This window comes from Bos javanicus, chromosome 15 (genome assembly GCF_032452875.1).
Source record: "Bos javanicus breed banteng chromosome 15, ARS-OSU_banteng_1.0, whole genome shotgun sequence".
Lineage (NCBI taxonomy): Eukaryota > Metazoa > Chordata > Mammalia > Artiodactyla > Bovidae > Bos > Bos javanicus.
This window is the reverse complement of record NC_083882.1, coordinates 74,334,418-74,351,933: the sequence shown is the minus strand read 5'-3', so window position 1 is coordinate 74,351,933 and position 17,516 is coordinate 74,334,418.

The window sequence follows — 17,516 nt, the reverse complement described above, 5'->3', positions numbered from 1 at the left end:
CTTGAGGTTCTCCCATGCTGGGTGGTTTCCTCAGAATCGCTCAGCCCAGAACGTTTGATCCCCTTCCAGCCCCAAAGAAGGGGCCTCGCACAGGCCTCTCCCGCCATCACCGTCACAACCTGCCCGCCTGGAGGCACCGTCACACCTGCTCCTCTCAGCTGCCCCTAGGGGGTGGACAGGGTCGGGCAATTCCTCCTCGTTTTAACCGAGGGTCCTGAGGCTCAGAGAGGTGAAGGGGTGTCTCTGAAATGAAGCAGTCAGCCAGGACTTAAGTCTGTGGCTTTCATTCAGTCGCTCAAAAAGCATTTGCTGGATGCAAGCTGTGTCTGGGGATACCGCTGGGGCCACGCACTCAGGGAATGCAGTCTTGAGACGCCTACTCCAGGGCGCTTTCCTTGGCCCCCGGACTCCTTCCTGCACTTGCAGGGAGGAAGGTGGAGGGGGTGGCAGTGTCTTGCTTCCAGCGCTGGCCCAGCAGGGTGGGTGGCAAGGGTGGGGTTGCTGGGTGTCACCACGAGGCCGTGCCGCCCCGACACTCAGCCCAGAGGAAGGCCCACAGCGCCCAAGCCTGGCACTGCGCTATGCAACCCGGTGAGCAGACATAGGGCCGGTCTGAACGCCCAGGGGTCTGGAGGTGAGCTGAAGGCAAAAGTGGCCTCAAATCTTTCATGAAACAATGCTGGAGTGAAGGAAGGAAGTGAGGAGATGGAAGGAAGAAGGGAATGAGGCAAGAAGAGAAAAGAAGGGAGAAAAAGACAGAAAAGCAAGGATGACTGAGAGAGCCTCTTCGTGAGAAGAGGGGAGAAGAGGACAGAAACCATGATCTGGAACTGAAAGCCCAGTTCTGAACCCTAAAGAAGCCTAAGTCTTGCTCTCCCATCTTCTCCCCAGAGCTGTGGCCTCCCTGAGCTTCCTGGAACCCAAGCGAGCAGTGTAACAGGGCGTGTGGGTGGGGCGCAGCAGGGAGGGCTTCCTGGAGGAGGGGAGCCAGGACCCAGGTGACGGAGATGAGCGTGGAGGCTGTGGCTAGCGGCTGGCGGCAGCCTCTGCAGGTACCTGTGTCCTGCAGCTGTGTCCCTTCTCTGCGTGCTTCCTTTTCAACAAGAAGTCTAGGTGAAGGCCAACCTGGTTACGGCCTTCCTCCCCGCTTTGAGGCTGCTGAGAGAGCTGGAACTGGGGGGTCCCTGGGCTCCAGGGCCAGCTCCTGGAGCAAATAGCACCAGGCCCTGCGTACCTGCCTGGGGAGCCCCTGGTGAACTACAGATCCTGGTCTTGTGGAGCGCACCGTCTGATGGCAGAGACGAACACTTGTGCAGAGTAAGCCACGCGGAGGGCAGACAGGGGACCTCTGAAAAACAGGGGCTTCAGGCGAACCCAAAGTGAGGCTCCCTGCCCTCCAGCAAAGGCTTGGCTTCCCGGAGCCTTTTCCAAGCCCGCCCTGAAGCTGGGCATCCCAGGGGCTCCTATATTTTCACCAGGCAGGTGGGAGCGGGAGAGAAGGTAGGGAGGAAAACCGCATCCGTGGATGCCTTCCGGTCCTCTCCCGAGTCACTCTGATCGGGATTTGGTTGACGTCTTCCAGTCCTCTCCCGAATCACTCTGATTGGGATTTGGGGACTTCCTGAAAAAATAAAACAGAAACCCACACTCATAGAAGCCTAAAATTCATCATTAGAGATATTTGGGAAGAGGAGGTGTTGAGTGTTTTGTAAAAGAAGAACTTCAGATCGAGCCTAATTAACCTTGGTCCAAATTACCTAGCTTACTCCGTTAAGAACGTGCATTTGGGAGTCAGGTTGCCGTGATTTGAATACTACCTCCACCGCTTTAGATTCCTGGATAAGTTATTTCACCTCCCCGAGCCTCAGTTTCCTCCTCTGTAAAATGGGGATAAGTACAGTACCTACCACATCTTCACCAAGGTGAAGATGAGATAAGGTAACATACATAAAGCCCTTACCTGATTCTGTGGCATTTAGAAGACATCCAGTAGTTGTTAGCTGTTATGATTTATTTTTGTTATTTCTGTCTTCTTTATGATGATCCACACAACACCAACTCTGAACCAAACCTTGTACCTGGCACTGCAACCATGAAGAGGAATAAACCAGTCCCTGTGCTCCAGGAGCTCATAGTCAGATACACAGGGCAGGCGAAGGTCAGCAGGCACTTGTTCACATGTTAGTATGAATTAGCTTCATAAACCACTTGTCTTTGAAAGGGGGAAGGTTGTGAGATCAAGTCCGTAGGAGAGAGAGGTTCACACCATGGAAAACACTTGCCTGCGCCTAGAACATCAGGGGATTTCATCTATCCTGTTTTGTTGTTTTGGGATCAGAGTGGGGATACAGAGCTGACCTCTGGGACAGAAACCAGGGAAATCAGCTTCCAGGCAGATTCTTCCAGATTGTGCTGGTGCTTGGCCTGAGGAAGTTCCCTGCAGGAGGCGGGGGAGCGGGAAGGCATCCGCCTAAAGTTCCAGAAAGGAAAAATCTTCTGGGCCTGCCAAAAGCACATCATTGTTCCCACCATACCCCAGCCTCAGACCCACCTCCGCAGGGACCTCCGCCCTGCCTTGGCCTTGAACTTGGGAACGCTGGCTTCTCTGCATTCTGTTCGCTTGGGAAGAGCTGCGGGGCTTATTCTGGGAAGTTGGCTCCACCTCCTGCCCTGTGTTCCCCGCTCCTCCCCTAGATGGGGACAGATACTGCATGGGCCCTGGGCCACCCCCATGGTCTGCGAAGAGGCTCGGTTCAGAGGCAGGCAGAGCCAGCCTGGGAATGTGGGTGGTGGAGTGGGGAGGCTGGGTGGGCTGGTGACCCAGATTTCATTTCCTGTCCCGCTTCCCTCCATTCCCAGACACCAGCTGGGGCTGGACACAGACCACAGGCCAGCAGGGAACCGACAGTCATCTCCTCGCTGTGAAGCCAGGACTCAAGTTTTGCTCCAGCCTGGAGTCGGGCGCCCTGGAGCCCACCTGGACCCCGCCTGGACGGCGTCCCCAAGGCCTTTCTGATGGAGGCGAGGAGTGTGTCCACCAGTCCACCATCCCCACCTCCGCTTCGGCACAGGAACAAACTGAGCCCGGGGTGCAGCTGAGACTTGACGAAAGTGACACAGTGGGTTGGTGGCAGGGGTCGCATCCAGGCCCAGGTCTTCTGACTTCACGTTGCTGGGAAGCTCAGGATAAACGCAGGCGTGAATGAACAAATGTATGAAAATCCTGATGCCTATGCCCTGCCACAGTAACAGGGGAAATTAAGAATCCATTAGACAGCTCGTCATGAGGACTCGAGAGGACCAGGACACCAGAAAGAGGGAAGAGGGTCCGGCAGTGCCCACACCATGCCAGTTCTTGGAGTGGGGACATCCCTAGAACTTATTTACCTCTTCTGGGATGGGAGTGGTGAGGGAACTCTTTCCTTCATTTAGTTAACAGAAGTTTATTGGGGGAATATCAAATGCTGGGGGCTTCCCAGGTGGCGCTAATGGTAAAGAATCCTCCTGCCAAAGCAGAAGACATGGGTTCGATCCCTGGGTCGGAAAGATCCCCTGGAGGAGCAAGTGGCAACCCAGTCCAGTATTCTTGCCTGGAAAATTCCATGGACAGAGGAGTCTGAGGGGCTACAGTCCATGGGGCCCCAAAGAGTCAGACACGACTGATCAACCTATCAGCGTTTGCTGCCATGAAATTTGCCCAGCAAACCCCTCAGATAAGGTCCCTGCACTTGTGGGCGAGACAATCAAATGACAAGCCAGCAAAGGAAGGTGGGATGACCAACGGCAACACCCATGTGATGGGAGCAAACAGGGCTGGGAGGCACTTGACAGAAAGGAGGGTTTGGAGGGCTTTGCCTCTCTGAAGAGGTGGCATTTAGGCTGAACCCACGGAAAGAGAAGGAACCAGCCTGGTGGAGCTCTGGAGAAAGGGCTGTTCCAGGCAGAGGAAACAGCAGGTGCAAAGGCCCTGAGGTCAGCATGATCTCAGCATTGTCACCAAAAAAGATAAAAGGCCACGACAGGTGGCTGCAGCTCCATGAGGGAGCAGGGTCGGGGGTACCAAGAAGGTCTGTGATGTGGGCCAGGTCACACAGGGTTTTGTGACCAGGGTGTGAAGCTTGGGTCTTATTCTGAAAGCACCAGGGATCCAGGGAAAGGTTACAAAGCAGGAGGGTTGATGGGATCCAGTTTATGTGTTAGGAACATATTTTACTCTGAATGGGCTTCCCCGGTGGCTCAGACGGTAAAGACTCCACCTGCAATGCAGGAGACCCGGGTTAGATCCCTGGGTCAGGAAGATGCCCCTGGAGAAGGGAATAGCTACCCATTCCAGTATTCTTGCCTGGAGAATCCCGTGGACAGAGGAGCCTGGCCGGCTACAGTCCATGGGGTCGCAAAGAGTCAGACGTGACTGAGCAACTAACACTCGCACTTTCAACCCTTTACTCTGAATATTATTCAAAAGGTGGATGGGCACGAGACGGGAGAGAGGCGGGCAGCAGGGAGACTGGCTAGGAGGCTGGGCAACGGTCAGCATGAGCGATGCTGTCACCCGGAGGGAGGCAGTGCGGATGGTGAGAGAAGCGGGCTGCCTGAAGGGAGCTATAGGCAGCAGGAGTACCGGAGCTGCTGAAGGAGTTGATGACTGAGGGGAGGAGAGACAAGGCTGCTTTCTGGCTTTAGTGACCCGACAGATGGCGCTTCGTAAGCCTCGGGGAGAGTGAAACGAAGTGCTTGGCTTCAGACACGCTAAGTTAGAGACGCCTTTAGACATCCAAGGGAGATGTGAAGGAGACAGCTGGATGTTCACAGCAACGACAAGAATCCCAATCCTCATACACGGTTTGTGTTTCTATTTCCTGTTTGCCGTGTGTCTCCCCACCAGGCTTTGCCCTGCAAGGGCAGGAGCTGAGCCTGGCTTTGCTCCTAACCCTGTTCTCAGCCCTGAGGCCGGTGCTGGGCTGGAGCCTGGTGGGCGGGGAGGTAGGGAAGTGCTCAGTAAATATTTATAAAATAAACTGAACAGAGAGAGGCTGCTGGGTGCGTAGCCTGTCTGCTGGGTGGGAGCTGGAAATCGAGCCCCCCCCCACCCGCGCCCCAAGACAGACCCTGCCGGAAGAAACTGTCCACGTTGACCCCCTGGGAAACTCGGGTGGGTAGCTGGGTGTGGAGCCTCTCTCTGCTGGGTGGGAGCTGGAAATCGAGGCCCCCCGAGACAGACCCTGCCCGAGGAGACTGACCAGGTTGACCCCCTGGGAAACTCAGCTGCTGGCTTCCAGCTTTCCTATCTCTCACTGTGGTCTCCTTCCCTCCTGCCAACTTCCTGCCAGGAAACACAGCCCCTCCAAGCATAAATCATTAACTAGCACCACCTCTTAGGCAGGCGCTGTGCTTCGGTTCCCAAAGCACTTTCCTGCCATTATCTTGAGTGATCCTTCAGACTACCGTGGGAGGTGGGCAGAGGCAGGCCCACTTGATGGCTGCTCCCCCCAGGAAACGAGGGAAGTGTTTAGGGCCTCACTGGCATGACCGGAACTCACCAAGAGTCTGGGGGGTGGTGTTCTGTTCTCCTGGGATATTGCCCTGAAAACAGAAAGGCATAGAAGCCCCTAAAAAGAGTGTGGCTGGTGGCGCTACAGGCTTTGTGACCGCTGACCAGAAAAGCGTGCAGGGCCGGGGGGAGTACCCTTGGGGACCCGCTCCACGGAGCCTCTCCCCATTTTGAACAGGAGCCGTGGGACAGCCAGCCTCCCTCTATGTTGCTCCATGTTCACAGCCCAGGCTCCCCCTCTTCTGAGGACGACGCCCACCAGGGGTCCTTTCCAGCCTCCTCTGCAGAGTCACCCATGTTCCCAGGCTCAGTCTGCCACCCCCTGAGCCGAGTTTCCCTGCAGGCCACGGAGGTGGCCCAGGCCCCATGTAGTATCTGTGTCCCCATCCGAGAGAGGAGGCTAGAAAAAACCTGCTGTGCTGCCTTGGCCAACTCCCTTTTTTTTCCCTGGGCCTCAGTTTTCCCATCTGACAAATGGGAAGTTGGATGAACCTGGACGGGTCCCTGGAGCCCCTGCAATTCTTTGAGTCTCTGTCTCTGATCTGAAGGTCCCTGGACCCCAGCTTTGAGCAGTTCCCAGAGTGTGAGCTGAAGTCTCTTCACCCAACCCCCTCCCCATGCCCCCGCCTGGGTCACCCCTCTGGTGCCCCTTGCCCGGTGCCAGGAGGTCCCCCAGGAGTCCCTCCCATCTCCGAGCAGCCTCCGCTTGGTCCAGCAGACAAGCGCCACCTGTTCTCCACATCGAAGGCCCGTGGCCCAGGCTTGGAACAACTTCCCTCGGTTGGGCAAGGCTGTGACAGGAAAGGGACAAGACCTGACCCCTGCTTGGAAAGCCAGTTGTGCAACACAGCCCTGTGAGGGGAGGCACGTGACCAACGGGAACAGCCACCGGAAGGAGCCAGGGCCTTCTTTGAAATGAATATCTTGGCAAGATTGACGGAGAAAAGGTCCTTTTGGACGCCACTGACTCTGGGTCACTGCTAATGCATTCAGAGCCTGGCCGTGGCGCCGTGTCCCGGCCGCATCCCCGAACACGGAGCCTTGCTGGGTCACCATCACATGGGACATGGTGACCCATGGGGAGCTGCAGGAACATATAATATAAGCTACCCTTCCGGCTTCTGCACACCCAGACCTCTTGTTTGTACTTACAGGCAGTCTAAACCTGCAGTACATTCCTCCCGGCATCCTCTCCCAAGGCAAGCGAGCAGCATATTTTTAGTAACAAGTGAAAGTCTTTTGTATCAAGCCTAATAGATAAAGTAGATGATGTTTTTGGATGCTAGGGGGGGTGGAAGTAAGTACAGAAGAGAGTTTAATGGTGAAACAGATTTTTTTTTCCCCTTATAATGTAAGGTGGTTCTGAAGATGATGAAATATTGACATCATTGTTTGGAATAAGTGCATGATAATGGCTGTGTGTATTAGACACCTACCTACCATGTGCCAGAAACAGGGCTCAGAATCAGATTTGTTTTTTAAACTTCTTTCAGTGATTAAAGGCATTAAACTATTTTTTCCCCCTTGAATCCATCCTTGCTGTTTTTGCCTTTCGGAGAGCTTTTCGTACGCAAACGTTCACTGCACTGGCACAAAGTTGTTTATAACACCCCCTTCCTCGTTTGGTGTCTGCAGGGCCTCTAGTTATGCCTACGCTCGTTCCAGATACGGATTGTTTGTGCTCTTTCTTCTTATTAGTTTCACAGATGAGGAAACTGAGGTTCCAGGAGATAATGGGGTCACCTGAGCGATAGTTAGTGGGTTAAGAAGCTGGAATCCAAACCACATCTGATTCTCCCTGCCCCCACCAGGCCCTTTATGATTATCTTTAAGCACAACATTTAATGGGTGATTTATAAGTGGCCCACGGAGAAGGCAATGGCACCCCACTCCAGTACTCTTGCCTGGAAAATTCCATGGACAGAAGAGCCTGGTAGGCTGCAGTCCATGGGGTCGCGAAGAGTTGGACACGACTGAGCGACTTCACTTTCACTTTTCACTTTCACTTTTCACTTTCACGCACTGGAGAAGGAAATGGCAACTCACTCCAGTGTTCTTGCCTGGAGAATCCCAGGGACGGGGGAGCCTGGTGGGCTGCCGCCTCAGGGGTCGCACAGAGTCAGACACGACTGAAGCGACTTAGCAGCAGCAGCAGTCATAACACCTCCATCTGCTCGGCATGTTCCTCAAAAAGTTACTCCTGTTCCTTCGCATCCCCTTGTGACCTCAGGCCACTGCCTTCCTGTGCCCTCCGTCTCCCGGGCGGCCCAGAGCACGTCCTGTTTCTGTACCGCCTCCCTCCCTCTGCTCAGTATCTGAAAGAATTCCCCAGCCTTTGGGAATTCCCCAGAATTCCCACTGTCTTCTCTCCCCTTCATAGTGGTGACCGACACCCAAACCGACCCTATACACCAACTTAGCGGTCGTCCGTCTCCCCGGCTAAGATGGACACTCACGTAGGCAAGGACCACATCCCCTGCTCCAGGCACATAGAAAGTGCGTGACAGATATTTCTAGATGAGTGAATTAAGTGAAAGCGATGAAATTCTGCTCCTCAGTCCCCCTCTTGATATCGTGGGGAAGGCCGCCCACCTTCAGGGTGACCTGGGGGGTGGTACCCACTGCTCTGCTGCCCACCCCTGCTTTCTCCCTCCCATCCCACAGCCCAGATCCCGAATCACTGCCTGACTGTGCCATGCACACTTATCTCCTTCTCAGAGCTGGCTCCAGGGGTCCCTGACCATGCCAGGTGGGACTTACAGGCCCGCCAGTAAACCCAAGGCTGAGTCTAGACCAGAGACCCGGACCCCTGGCTCCCAGACCCCTACAACAGAGTTCAGGCTACTGTGCGCCTGGTCCAGGCCCAAGCCCTGGGGACAGGTGTTCTTGGAAGATGCATCTTTACACCCTCCCCCGTCCCAGAGCTGCGTGCACACATGGGCACCCACACACAGACACACACACACAAGAGCAATAAGGATAAAGAAAGCCAATAGTTTACAGTGGTGATAAGCTGTTTGAAAAAAAAAAAAAAGTTTAGGAAGCGGTCAAGAGGGTCTTGGGATGGGAGAGGTCAGTGAGATGGGTGGTCCTGGGAAGGCCTCTCTGAGGGAGATGAAGGGGAAAGGTAGGGCCGCTGAGGGCACCACCCGCCACCCACAGCTCCCTGGGCACCATCATGCAGGCTCTGTCACCCTGTGAATTAGGAACGGGTGTTGTTGGAGCCCCCCAGGCCCACCCACCGTCCCCGTTTCTGCTCCAGTGAGCTGTCTACATCACCAGCGTTAAGCAAAGCTTTCTCAAAGGCACTGTGGCTACTCCACACCTTCAAAGCCACAAACAGACCAAGACCCAGCGACCCGCCCTCTTCTTCCAGCATCCCGGCAGGGAGAATATTTTGATTGGAGGTGAAGAGAGAAAAGGAGATGGGGAGGTGTCCCCGCAGGGAGAGGGGCTGAGGCTAAGGAAAGCCAACCTCCCTCCCTCAACATTTTGATCCAAACTGACGATGGCCACAGGCACCAAGGCTGCACCGTCCCCTACCTGGGCATTCGGCCAAGACATCAGGCTCTTGAGCAAAGGGTCCCCAGGGCTTAGCTGCTGGGCTGGCCTCCTGGACCTCAGAAGGCGAAATTCCCAGAGTAAGAAAGATGAAATTCCTTCCCATGTGACACAGTGGACGAGGGGTGATATGATAGAGGGATTGGCTAAAACTGGGAGGACTTATACAATGTTGCATGGGAAGAAAAGAACTGCCCTTTATTGTATAAGCATTCATCAAAAGTGACCCTATTTAAAAAAAAAAAAAAGATAAACTTGCCTACTGTGGCAGATCCTTCTTCTCCTGCTCGTACCCCGTACACCCTGACTCGCGGCTTTGGACAGCGAGCCTCTGTGCTTCTCTGCCTGGGGCCTCCCACCATTTGCAGGGAAAACAGTGCTTGGGGGAGGTCTGAAGTGGCAGCGAGTTAATGTCCTCGGGGGGCTGACTTCAGTCAGTGCTACAGGGAACTGATGGATAAATACCCGGCTTGAGGCCCCTCTCATGGGTCTGTGTCATGTATTACCCAGTCCCCCAGGAGTTTCCCACTAGATGGAGGCCAGCTGTGTACAGCGGCCACCTGCTTGGTAATGCAATCTGTGTCAGTGTCCTTCTGACCTTATCCCGTCTCCCCGCGCCCTTGCCCTTTCCTGGGGTCACATCCCAAATAAATGGCACTCAAATCCCCTCTCAGGGTTCACCCCTGGAAGAAGCTAAAATAACCATATAGATGATGTTCTGGAAAGCAGGCCATGTAGCAGGGTCTGGGTTCAAACCCTGGCTTCATCTACTTCTCTCCAGGTGAAAACTTCTGAGCCTCGAATTCCTCACCTATTCAGTGGGAGTGATAATAACAGTACCAAGATCAACAATTTGTTGAAAGAATTGAATGAGATAATTCATGTAAAGCAGTTTTCTTAGTAAATAATACTTGTAAACACTCAAAAACTACTAGCTGTAATTAACAGATGGTCGTAAAACAACCAAGTAACAGAAAACAACATTTACAACAGGTGACAAGCAAAGGATTATTATTCCTGATAAACAAGGACTCAAAGTTCTTATTCAAAGGACGTGAATACATGATCACAGAAGAGTAAATGAAAGGACCCAATGTCTGCATTAAAAGACGTGCAACCTAACTTCACTAATTAGACAAAAAATGCTAAGAAAACCATAGTAATTCAAGGACATAAAAATTATCCAATTGGCAACATTTCTTAAAGATTGTAATATCCTATGATGATAAGGGTGGGGCTAAAACAGACAGCTGATGAAAATACAAACTGTTCCAATCTTTCCGTGGGGATAGTTTGGCAAGTTCCTGTACAAATCTCAAATTCACAAACCATTTGTGGGAATTCCTCAAACAGAAATTCCACACTTCTGCAAAAAAGGCTCTGGGGAAAGAATGGTCAATACAACATTATGCACAGAAAACAGTTGTAAAACCCAAACGTGGTTGATAGGGGGTTAAATGACTGCATTACATCATACCCAAACAACCAAATTCTAGGAATCCATGGAAAAGAAAGAAAGGGGACTTCCCTGGTGGCCCAACGGCTAAGACTCCCCGCTCCAAATTCAGGGGGCCCAAACTCGATCCCTGGTCAAGGAACTAGATCCCACATGCAGGAACTAAGAGTTGGAATGCCCCAACTTAAGTTGCTGCATGAAAGTGAAAGTGTTAGTCCCTCAGTCATGCCCAATTCTTTGCCCCCCACGGTTTGTAGCCCGCCAGGCTTCTCTGTTCATGGAGTTCTACAGGCAAGAATACTGGAGTGGGTTGCCATTTCCTTCACCAGGAGATCTTCCCAACCCAGGGATCAAACCCAGGTCTGCTGCATCTCAGGCAGATTCTTTACCATCTGAGCCATAAGGGAAGATGCTGCAAGCCACAACTGAAAAAACAATCCTACATGCTCCAACTAAGCCCTGGTGCAGCCAGGTAAATAAATTATTTTTTAAAAAGGAAAGAGAGAGATTTATGTGTGTTGTCGAGATGACGTTTATTATGAGGTAGATGTCACACAATTCTATAGACAGCAAGACCATACTTTTCATTAAGTAATACTTTAATACATCCTTGTAAATTTCTGTTATTGGATAGATAAATCTGAAAATAACATATACCAAGCAGTGGCGTTTATTTCTGAGGTTCAGGATTACAAGGATTTTGTATATCCAAGATATACATTTCCATAAGGGGCTTCCCAGCTGGCACTAGTGGTAAAGACCCCTCCTGCCAATGCAGGAGACATAAGAGACTGGGTTTGATCCCTGGGTCAGGAAGACCCCCTGGAGGAGGAAATGGCAACCCACTCCAGTATTCTTGCCTGGAGAATCCCCATGGACAGAGGAGCCTGGCGGGCTACGGTAGTCCACTGGGTCCCAAGGAGTCGGACATGACTGAAGTAACTTAGCACACATGCACACACATCTCTGTAATGTTTAAAATTTTGAAACAAGCATATGATCAGAAAAATCCAGGCCAATCTGTTCTCTCTCTTCTCTTAAGCTAGCAGGACACCATGGAAGCATCGCCACCCAGCTCCCAAGACCACAGGTAATTCTGAACACCAAGGAGGCGCCTTACAACAGGTCATTTCAAGTGAAGAAAGCTCATAAAATAGTACATGCACCATAAAATTAATATTAATTTATATTTTTATATATTATTAGTTAATTAACCTTCAGTTCAGTTCAGTTCAGTCACTCAGTCGTGTCCAACTCTTTGCGACCCCATGAATCGCAGCAATGAATAAGGCTACTATTAATATCAAGAAAAACACTGGAAGAAGAAAAGAGCAAAATATTAACAGAAGTGGCACACTGGTGATTTGTTTTTCTTGCTACTTGTTTTGTATTTTTATATTTGTCATATTTCCTAGAGTGAGAAGATCAGGACAGTTCAGTCGCTCAGTCATGTCTGACTTTTTGCAACCCTATGACTAGAAACAAAGCATATGGATTTGAAAAGAGATGTCATCAAGTTGGAGTGATCTCAACTAACATTAGGGGGTAAGTGAGGACATTCTGAAAAAATGATCACTTTATGTAGATATGTAGATCAAACAGAGGACACGTTCAGTTCAGTCGCTCAATCTTGTCCAACTCTTTGTGACCCCATGAACTGCAGCATGCCAGGCCTCCCTGTCCATCACCAACTCCCGGAGTTCACTCAAACTAACGTCCATCGAGTCAGTGATGCCATCCAGCCATCTTATCCTCTGTCGTCCCCTTCTCCTCCTGCCCCCAATCCCTCCCAGCAGCAGGGTCTTTTCCAATGAGTCAACTCTTCGCAAGAGGTGGCCAAAGTATTGGAGTTTCAGCTTCAGCATCATTCCTTCCAAAAAACACCCAGGACTGATCTCCTTTAGGATGGACGGGTTGGATCTGGTTGCAGTCTAAGGGACTCTCAAGAGTCTTCTCCAACACCACAGTTCAAATGCATCAATTCTTTGGCACTCAGCTTTCTTCACAGTCCAACTCTCACATCCATATGTGACCACAGGAAAAACCATAGCCTCGACTAGATGGACCTTTGTTGGCAAGGTAATATCTCTGCTTTTCAATATGCTGTCTAGGTTGGTCATAACTTTCCTTCCAAGGAGTAAGCGTTAGGTGGATGTAAAGCCTCACTGAGCGCCTGCAGCTTTTTTTCTAGTAATAAAAAGGGCAAAACGGCCGTAAACAACAAGAGCTCATCCTCCAGCCCTCGTGAAAAGGTCTGTGTCTCATCAAACTTCAGTCTGGATTAGGTTTCAGTGAAATAGAAAGGGTGAGTGGCTTTACTCCAGCCAGATGTAAACCACCCAGAGCCCGCACATGAGGGCTACCCCCGGCCCTTTGCCCAGATTTAAGGGACAACAATCATAGACATCCCTTACCCAGAAATGATCAATAATAACAACATTAGTACCAAAAGGCTTTCCCAGTGAAACCCCAAATCCCAGCCTCTCCCACTCAGGGCTGAGTTCTGCCTAGAAATGAAAGGAATGAACCCTCCTTACCAGCAGAAGCACAGGAGGGGCCACGAGCCTGGAGAAGGGCAGCCCCCTTTGATGCCTAAGACCCCATCTTCACCAGGAAGTTTCATCCGTTTCATGTGGGTTATTCAGACATTAAGTACATGAGGTGTTTCGGCCACCCTGAGGACCATTGTCTCAAGCAGGAAGAGATAAACAAGTCTCCCCACTTCAGAAAGATGGGGTGATGGGAGATTCGGGGCCTCCCAAAGCATATGGATTTGAAAAGAGATGCCATCAAGTTGGAGTAAGCTCAACTAACATTAGAGAGTAAGTGAGAACATCCTGAGAAATGATCACTTTATGTCAATATGTAGATCATCCTGAGGACTGTAGCCCACCAGGCTCCACTGTCCATGGGATTTCCCAGGCAAGAATACTGGAGTGGGTTGCCTTTTTCTTCTCCAGAGAATCTTTCTGACCCAGGGATCGAACCTTCTTCTCTTGCATTGACAGGCGAATTCTCTACCACTGAGCCACCACGGAAATCTGTGTCCATTGCTACTGCTTATTATTTATGGAGCGTGTTCTACATGTTACACAAAAATGATGTCCTTAGTAACCCACATCAACCCTACAGGCATTATCATCCCCACCTTACAGATGAGGGAAATGAGGCACAGAGGAACGAGTGATGCCTAGACTCCAATCCAGGTCATTCTGACTTCACCACCAGAGACGATGGTTGCATTCAGGGAGAGATGTCACCAAACAGTCCTGGCGGGTTCTTTAGGCAGGATGCTCAGCATATTCATTTCCTGTGGTCACAAGTCACCACAAATTCAGTGGCTTAACACAGAAATATATTAGAGTTCAGAAGTCTGAACGAGATCCCACTCAGCCATAGTCAAGGTGTTGTCAGAACTGCATTTCCTTCTGGGGACTCCGGGGAGAATCCATTTCTTTGTCCTCTGCAGCTTCTAGAGGGGCCCACACTCCTTGGCTCCTGGCCCCTTCCACCACCTTCAAAGCCAGCAGTGACCAATCCAGTCTTTCTCACAATGACATGTCTTTGTTTTTCCTTCTTCTGCCCCCTTCTTCTGATGTCAGGACCTTGGTGAATACCCAGGGCTGCTGCTGCTGCTGCTAAGTCACTTCAGTCGTGTCTGACTCTGTGTCACCCCACAGATGGCAGCCCACCAGGCTCCGCCATCCCTGGGATTCTCCAGGCAAGAACACTGGAGTGGGTTGCTATTTCCTTCTCCAATGCATGAAAGTGAAAAGTGAAAGTGAAGTCGCTCAGTAAGTGTCCGACTCTTCATGACCCCATGGACTACAGCCTACCAGGCTCCTCCGTCCATAGGATTTTCCAGGCAAGAGTACTGGAGTGGGGTGCCATTGCCTTCTCTGATACCCAGGGCACACCTAGGTAATCCAGAGCAATCTCTTTGAAGTCTGCTGAGTAGCAACCTTTGTTCCATCTGCAACCTGAATTCCCCGTTGCAATGTAACGTAACACATTATTCGCAAGTTCAGGAGATTAGCATATGGACACCCTAGGTGTGTGTGCTGGTGGGTGGGGGGGACACTCTTCTGCCACCACACTCAGAGGCATTGTGACTGCTTGGAGTCACCAAACCCAGAGTTTCATTCTCACCTTCTCGTGGAGTTTGAAAAAACTGATTCACCCTGACCAAAAATGCCAAGAAACTGATTCCTCAGCTAGGAGCATCAGTGATTTATCACAGTGGGAAGGGCCCCTGTCCTGGTCCTGGTCGGGTTAGAAAGACCCAACTGAGACTGTTCACCCATTCTTACTTACATTTACTGTTATCAAAGGAATACCTGCTCAAAGAAAACAACCAAACATCAGAGAAGTGCGTAACTGTGGGGCCCCATAGTGTGCTCATCAGAACCTGTCTCCGGCTCTCGCTGGACACAGGTTGGCCTTCTTTTCCCAGCCTCCCCTGCGGCCCGGTGTTGCCACGTGACAGGTTCTGGCCAATGGGAATGAGCAGAAGGGAAGTGCGCCACCTCCAAGCCTGGCCCCAGGAATCCTCCTTAGTCATCCTCCTGGGACACCAAGTACGGAAAAGGGCAGGCTTGGGATGCAAATGGATCACTGCTTGGAAGAGAGAGGTGCATGGGTTGGGACTTGAGTTTGACATGATGAGCTAGAAATAAAGTTCTACTGTGTGTGCCAGGCAGCTTTGGCACTCAGTTACATCAGCTATCATCACCTTAACAAGTACTGAGACACTTCAGTTTCGTTCAATTTTTCAGAATTATTTCTACCAAGTAAATATAAAGCATATACTTATAAGACAAATATAGAAATTGTATCTTGATACAAATGCTGTTTTTGCAACTTGTTTTTCTCACTTAGCAGTCAGCCAAAGGCATCTTTCAGTACATGTAGATCTACTTAGCTGGTTTTTCTTTAAAAAAAAAAAAATTCTTTATTGAGGTAAAATTGATTTGCAAATAAATGCACATATTTAACGTGTACAATTTGATGAGTTTGGACATATGCAAACTCTAAAGATAATAAACATATCCAGGGGCTTCCTTGGTGGTTCAGTGGTTTAGACCCTGCACATCCAAGGAAAGGGGCCTGTGTGGGACCCCAGGTCGAGGAACTAGATCCCAAGATCTGAAACTAAGTGTTCATATGCCACGACTGAAGAGCCCACACGTGCAGCAGCTAAGACCAGGTGCAGCCAAATAAATAAGTAAATACAAATAGATGTGGTTTTTTAAAAAATTTATTTATTTATTTTCGGCTGCACTGGTTCTGCATTGCTGTGATCGGGCTTTCTCTAGCTGCGGCAAGTGGGGGCTACTCTCTAGTTTTGGGGTACAGGTTTCTCATGGCGGTGACTTCTCTTATTGCTGAGCATGGGGTCCAGGGCTCATGAGCCCAGTTGCCCTGAAGCATGTGGAATCTTCCTGGACCAGGAATGGAACCCATGTCCCCTACATTGTCAGGCAGATTCTTAATCACTGGACCACCAGGGAAGTCCCCAAATAAATATTTATTCTAAACTGTTTTTAAAAAGGACATATCCAACACTTCACAGGGTTTCCTGTATGTATGTGTGTGTGTGTGTGTGTATAATTGACATGAGAGCTACCTTCGTAACACATTTTGAAGTCCACAACACCATATTGTTAACTACAGACACTATTGTTTCTCAGACTTTGGGCTAAGACTAAGTGTAGTATCTACTTTGTCTTTTTAATGGGATTGAATTTCTTGGGGGTAAGGTTGTCCTGTACTTACCTGGCCAGTACCCACATAGATATTGGACCTTGAGCCTCATTACACTCTCAGTGTAACTGTCAGGCAAGAATATTGGAGTGGGTTGCCATCTCCTATTCCAGGGGATCTTCCCAATCCAGGGATTGAACCCAGATGTACTGCACTGTAGGCAGATTCTTTACCATTTGAGCCGTCAGGGAAGCCCTAGATATTTCAAATGACTCGAGTTTTTTGATATTATGAATGACACTCGCCATGGGTGTTCCTGCAAATCTATCTTTGCACAGCCTCGTGTAGATTTCTAAAGGCTGTGTTCCTACCTGGAGAAACTGCTGGGGCCAAAGCCTCGCTCATACGCCCATTTTGAAGGACTAGCATCAAACCGCTTTCCCCTAAGTCTGTACCAATGTCAACTCCAGTGAATAGTGAATGCAAGTGCCTGTTTCCCCAAACCCTCGCCGGTACTAGGTCCCATCCAGGTGTTTCATTTCTGCCAACATGTTAGGTAAGAAATGGTAGCCTGTTTCTTTTGGCATGCCTTGGTGCCCCTCATGAGTATTAGTGAGGTATAACAGTGGTTTGTATTTCTGCTTTCATGATGAAGTATTTTGGTGAGTGTAGAACAACTGTTTAGGGAATGGGTGATCCCGGGGGACGTCTATGTGACAGAAACACTCAAAAGACTGCGTCTGACCCACCACGGAGCCCGTGCCTGATGGCTACATGTTCATGCTGCCTGGAGCGGGATAAAGGATGGCCACATCCTCCCTGTGGGCTTGTGACTTCTTTTAACAAATAATTATTAAATGCCTACTGTGTACCAAGCACTGGTTAGGCATTGGGGATACAGAGGAGAGAGAGACTAAGATAGGGCCACTGCTGCACTCCATCCTTGCTAAAAGACAGTGATTTTGTTCAAGCTTCAGACAGCACTGTGGTGGATCCTTCCCCATGCTATGCAGGGTGCAGGTCCTTGACTGCCTGAATATTCAACCTGATCTCATTCCCTGGGCCACGTGACTAGCTGGAATAAGAACATGTGACATCATTCTGGCCAATGAGATGTTCAGGGATGCCGGACCGGGGGCTTTGGAGAAAGTTTTCTTTGTGTCTAAAGAGGGACACAAGTCTGGACCCTTGCAGTCAGGAGCTGCTGCCAGTATTTTGGCACCAGGAGGTCAGCCAGGCCCAGAG